Genomic DNA, 6,482 nt, shown 5'->3' on the forward strand with positions numbered 1-6,482 from the left:
GAGGGGAAGACCCTCTATGAGGTGGATTGATTCATTGACTGGGGTAATCGGGATGGGTGTGTCAGAGGCAATGCGATTGGCACAGGATAGAGCAGGATTTAGGGCTGTTGTGCATAGGGTTGCTATGAGTCGCAAATGACTCGACGGCACATAACAACAACAACATAGGTTCACTAGTCAAAAGGAGTACCCTAAAGTGAATCATGAGAGGGAATGCTTGTGCCATCATAGCAGTCAAATAAGCTACTTCAAAAATTACTATTGTCCTCATGAAGAATAAAGAAAATGATACCTAAAAAAAAAAAGTTTAAAAAAAATGCTTTCATTGTCATACAATCCAATCCCCTCCCCCCAAGTCCACTCCACTATGTAGGTTTCATTCTGGATTCTTGTCATGACAATAATACCCAATCATACATTCTTCCCAAACAGTACTCTCCCTCATCAGTTTCAATGCAGTATATGTTATTTTTCCCCTCTTAGTTTCCCCCCCAACTTCAATGTCAGTCCCTCTTTACCATAGTGGCACTATGCAGTATTTGTCCTTTTGTGAGTGATATATTTCACACATCATAATGTCCTCCAGGGTCACCCATTTTGTATAATATTTCATGAGTTCCTTGCTTTTTGGTGCAGTATAGTATTCCATTGTGTGACTATACCACAGCTTCTCTATCCATTTGTTTATTGGCAGGCACTTGGATTGTTTCCAATTCTTTGCTATTATGAACAAAGCCACAATAGAGATGGGTGAGCATATATCTGCTTGGGTGGCCGTTATGGTCTCCTTAGAGTAAATTCCCAGTAGTGGATTAGCTGGGTCAAATGGTATTTCTATTTCTAACTTTTTGAGAAAGACCATACTGCTTTCCATAGTGGTTGCACCATTTTACACTCTCACCAAGAGTGAATAAGGGTTCCAGTTTCTCCACAACCTCACCACCATTTGTTGTATGCTGTTCTGTTAAATTTTACTATTGTTACTGGAGTGAGATGATTTCTCCTAGTTGTTTTGAAAGCACTACACTACCGTAAGAAAACTATCTAAAATCTAGGCTTTGTTTTTAGGTGCCTTCGTATTTTGACTTTCACTCACTTGGTCACTTGGCATCAGTCTCAGACCACACAATAAAGTCGTGTTCATTGCTTGGGTTCAGCTTCTTTCTCGCTCACTCTCAATTCTTTTTCCCTATCTAAGATATGGTTTCCTGACTGGGAAGAACACCCAGTCTTAGGATGAAACCTCTCCACTTCTCCACAACTGACTAAAAAGGAGAGCAAAACCACTCACTCTCTGAGCTTCTAACATCTAAATGGCAGAAGGTAGGGACCCAGAGCTTAGCTGCCCTGTAAGAGGGAGCAGCTCTTTCACAGCCTTATTGCTACATGGGTAGAGCAGTCTACCAGGACTCCTTATTGGTGTGGCTTGCACCCTCTGAAGTACGCCAGACTTCTCCCTCTCTATTTTATAATTTTTTAAAGGCCGTTTGCAATTTGAATCTGACAATATCCAACACTGGCCTCAATTCTCTACCTCCTAAGACTATGCATTCATTTAAGGTAAGAGCCCAAGAAAACTCCTTGAGGCGCCCAGGGACTGATCAGTCCACTTTTTGTTATCTCTCTCCCTCCACTCGGGGCCCCAAGGGCCCCTCCTCACACCTGAGTAGAGGATGCTTTCTCAGCTGGCTATCAGAAGGATCAGCTTGGCAAGTTTCTGGCAAGCTAAGATGTCCGCGGTCAGATCCTAAATGCCTAGACTCTATTTTACTTCAATATGGAGGCCAGACTTTGTCCCAGGGACAGTCCTTTGTTCTGCCTCTTCTAAAACTTGTGCACTTTCAGCATTACACCTAATTTAAAGCACTCTCAAATTTCATTCCCTAAATTTGGCTCATTCAGTTCATCTGTCCTTCAAAACATACGTATTGAAATGGCAAATGATCAGAGGTTCCCTATACTCTTTCTTTACTCTCCACTTCTCCCTCTCTCTCTCTCTCTATCTATCTCTCTTCTTTCCCTCTCTCTCTCTTACTTTCCTTTGAGCTCTTCATGACTAAACTCCCACTTAAAAATCAATCTTAAGTTGCTCCTGCGTCCGGTGCTGCTGCTGCTGAGCTGCGGAGCCCGTGGTCCTGTCGCCAAGATGCCAGAGGAGACGCAGCCCCGCGACCAGCCGATGGAAGAGGAGGAGGTGGAGACGTTCGCCTTCCAGGCCGAGATCGCGCAGCTCATGTCGCTGATCATCAACACCTTCTACTCGAACAAAGAGATCTTCCTGCGGGAGCTCATCTCCAACTCCTCGGACGCGCTCGACAAGATGCGCTACAAGAGCCTGACGGACCCCAGCAAGCTGGACTCGGGCAAGGAGCTGCACATCAACCTGATCCCCAACAAGCAGGACCACACGCTGACCATCGTGGACACGGGCATCGGCATGACCAAGACCGACCTGATCAACAACCTGGGCACCATCGCCAAGTCGGGCACCAAGGCCCTCATAGAAGCACTGCAGGCCGGGCCGACATCTCCATGATCCGGCAGTTCGGCGTGGGCTTCTACTCGGCCTACCTGGTCGCTGAGAAGGTGACCGTGATCACCAAGCACAACGACGGTGAGCGGTATGCCTGGGAGTCCTCGGCCGGCGGCTCCTTCACCGTCAGGACCGACACAGGTGAACCTATGGGTCGTGGAACAAAGGTTATCCTGCATCTGAAGGAGGACCAGACTGAGTACTTGGAGGAAAGGAGAATGAAGGAGATTGTGAAGAAGCACTCTCAGTTTATCGGCTATCCGATTACTCTGTTTGTGGAGAAAGAGCGAGATAAAGAAGTGAGTGATGACGAGGCTGAGGAGAAGGAAGATAAAGAGGAGGAAAAAGAGAAGGAAGAGAAGGAGGCTGACAACAAGCCCGAGATCGAGGACGTGGGTTCAGATGAGGAGGAGGAGGAGAAGAAGGACAGGGACAAGAAGAAGAAGATCAAGGAGCACATCGACCAGGAGGTGCTCAACAAAACCAAGCCGATCTGGACCAGGAATCCCAACGACATCACCAATGAAGAGTACGGCGAGTTCTACAAGAGCTTGACCAACGACTGGGAAGACCACCTGGCTGTCAAGCATTTCTCCGTTGAAGGGCAGTTAGAGTTCTGCGCCCTTCTCTTTGTCCCACAACGGGATCCCTTTGACCTGTTTGAAAACAGGAAGAAGAAGAACAACATCAAGCTGTACGTCCGCAGGGTTTTCATCATGGATAACTGTGAGGAGCTGATCCCAGAGTACCTCAATTTCATCAGAGGTGTGGTGGATTCTGAGGATCTTCCGCTGAATATTTCCCGTGAGATGTTGCAGCAGAGCAAAATTTTGAAAGTTATCAGGAAGAATTTGGTGAAGAAGTGCCTGGAACTCTTCACTGAACTGGCATAGGACAAGGAGAACTACAAAAAGTTTTATGAGCAGTTCTCCAAGAACATTAAGCTTGGAATACATGAAGATTCCCAAAACCGGAAGAAACTTTCAGAGCTGTTGAGATACTACACGTCTGCCTCTGGTGATGAGATGGTGGCCCTCAAGGACTACTGCACCCGGATGAAGGAGAATCAGAAGCACATCTACTACATCACTGGTGAAACCAAGGACCAGATGGCCAACTCTGCTTTCGTGGAGCGCCTGCGGAAGCATGGCCTGGAGGTGACCTACATGACTGAGCCCATTGACGAGTACTGTGTGCAGCAGCTCAAGGAATTTGAGGGGAAGACTTTAGTATCAGTCATCAAAGAGGGCTTGGAGCTTCCTGAAGATGAGGAGGAGAAGAAGAAGCAGGAGGAGAAGAAAACCAAGTTTGAGAACCTCTGCAAAATTATGAAAGACATCTTTGAGAAAAAAGTCGAAAAGGTGGTGGTGTCCAACCGCCTGGTCACATCTCCATGCTGCATTGTCACCAGCACATATGGCTGGACGGCAAACATGGAGCGAATCATGAAGGCGCAGGCCCTGAGGGACAACTCGACCATGGGCTACATCGCGGCCAAGAAGCACCTGGAGATCAACCCTGATCACTCCATTATCGAGACCCTGTGGCAGAAGGCGGAGGCTGACAAAAACGACAAGTCCATGAAGGATCTGGTCATCCTGCTGTACGAGACCGCACTCCTGTCCTCCGGGTTCAGCCTGGAGGACCCCCAGACTCACGCCAACAGGATCTACAGGATGATCAAGCTCTGCCTGGGTATTGATGAAGACGACCCCACTGCTGATGCCACGAGTGCCACGGTCACTGAGGGTGACGACAACACATCACGCATGGAAGAGGTCGACTGAGCCCAGCTCCTCTCGCTGTCCACGTTCACAACTTCACCCTCATTCCTCTCTCTGATAATATATTTTCAAGGATTCTTTATTTTTGTTAACATTTAAAGAAATTGTATGGCATGACAATAACCCCGGGGGCAGATGAGCTTCCTTCTGCTTATGACCCTACGTACTGTAGGTGCTCGGGCAGAGCCAGTTGTCCCCTCGTTTTATGTTGGCTAATTTACCAGATGGAGGTAATTTCTGTTGTAAAGTGTGTGTAACCCAACCCTAACCCCTGTCTGAAGTTAGCTATTCAATGGATTCCTTAGTAAATAATTTTTGGTCACTGAAATGTTAAGCTATACTTTGATGTTGAGAAGAAACTCTCTGTTAAGACCGCTTGAGTTTGATCTTCTAGGATCCAGATAAGCCTCCCACCCTCTGTAGTGCCCAACTTTGCATGTACCAGGCATCTAGAAACCAGTGTGTTACACCGAAGCAGCTCTGTGAGACTCCACATCCAGGGCTTGTTTTCCAAAGAAGACGTTTAGAGTAGCAAAACTAGGCACCTCCTAGGCGGCTGCTGTCAAGGCAGGTTCTGGGATGTAACCAAGCTTACAGTGCCAGGTCACCTGCTACCACAAAGGCTGTAACAAATACAGTTCAGTTACAAAGGGGAAAAAAATCAATCTTAAGAAGAAATATTCTGCAACTAAAACATCACCTTCTTTCTTTTCCAACCCTGACCCACAGATAAAACATCATCTCTCTCCTTTTCTGATCCCACCTGGCAGATAATCTCCCATACCATCCTCCCCCAGTGCCCCACACAAAACTACACAGACGAATCTGCCAGACTCCTCTGCACCTCCCCTCCACTCCACTCCTCCCTGCCAAAACCATAAAAGGATTTTTTTTAAAAAAAAATCTAGACTTTGCTTTTAAGGGATGATATAAATTAAACAGTAAAATAAAAAAAGATAATTAATAGAGTCAAATAAGTAAAATAAGAATCAAAGCAATAATATGTCTCATTTTAAAGCCAATGATCAAAATTGATATGATAAAATATCAAGTAGGTTTTTGTTGTCATTATGTGCCATTGAGTCACCAGCAGCTCATAGTGACCCTATGTGCAATAGCTCTGAACTCTGCCCTATCCTGAGCCAGTATCACTAACTCTGACATAACAACCCCAATTACCCAAGTTACTGTGTCAATCCAGGGTATTCTTTTCCTATGCTGCCCCTCCACCTTTCCAATCATGAGGTTCCTCTTCCAAGGACATGTCTCTCCTGGCCACGTGCCCAAAGTATGTGAGAGGGAGCTTCAAAATCCTTGCCTTCAAGGAGAAATTTTGGTTTCACCCTCTCTAAGGCATATCTCTTTGTTCTTTTGGCAGTCCATTGTATGTTCAATACTCTTCTCCAGCACCACAACTCAAATGCATTAATTCTTCTGTCATCTTTAGTTATTGTCCAGCTCGCTGTACAGATGCACAGCAAGTAATTACAAAAACCAGGGTCTGGGCCAGATACACTTCAGTCTCTACACTGATATTGTTGTTCATCAGTACTCTGGAGAGGTCCCTTACAGCAAGTTTCCCTACTGCAATTCATCTTTTGATATTCTGACTGATGGTGCTAAGAGTATTGATTGTGAAGCAAAGCAAGCTGTAATTGTTGACAATCTCAATCTCTTCACCATCTATCATGGTGCTGCTACTTGGCCCAGTGGTAGGAATCTTTGTCTTCTTGATGTTGAGCTTCAATTCATTTTGCAGACTACAGTCCTTGACATTTTGCAGCAAACCCTTTAGATGGTATTAAATATAGATATAGCTTAAAGTAGAATAATATATATAAGGAGATCCTCATATTTTGTATACTATATAAAAAAGAAACAACAAAATATTTCCCAAAATTAGATAGTAAATTAATTTTCTGAAAAGAGAAGAAAGATTGATCCATTGAAAGAAACCATATTGCTTCAGGAAAATTCAGAAACATATCAAAACTTCTTGAACAAAAGGTTAAAAACAAAAAAACTTTCCTGCCAGCAGAGAGTAAGAAAAAGAAGAAATCTACAGCTGGTGCTCTAGAGGACAGGCAAAGAGAAGAGTGTACTGGGAAGGGACGGAGGGTTGGGCAAGGAGAAAAGTGCAACAATGAATGAATGGGGGAAAAAAT

At 45.1% G+C, this 6,482-nt stretch overlaps 1 pseudogene; it reads left to right on the forward strand.

Annotated features, from left to right (window-relative positions):
* The first annotated feature begins 2,146 nt into the window (after positions 1-2,146).
* On the forward strand, positions 2,147-4,320 carry LOC102844693 (annotated as a pseudogene).
* The last annotated feature ends 2,162 nt before the right edge of the window (positions 4,321-6,482 follow it).

The sequence above is a fragment of the Elephantulus edwardii genome, unplaced genomic scaffold (genome assembly GCF_000299155.1).
Source record: "Elephantulus edwardii isolate Elephantulus edwardi_28Jun2011 unplaced genomic scaffold, EleEdw1.0 scaffold00190, whole genome shotgun sequence".
In the NCBI taxonomy this organism is placed as follows: Eukaryota; Metazoa; Chordata; class Mammalia; order Macroscelidea; family Macroscelididae; genus Elephantulus; species Elephantulus edwardii.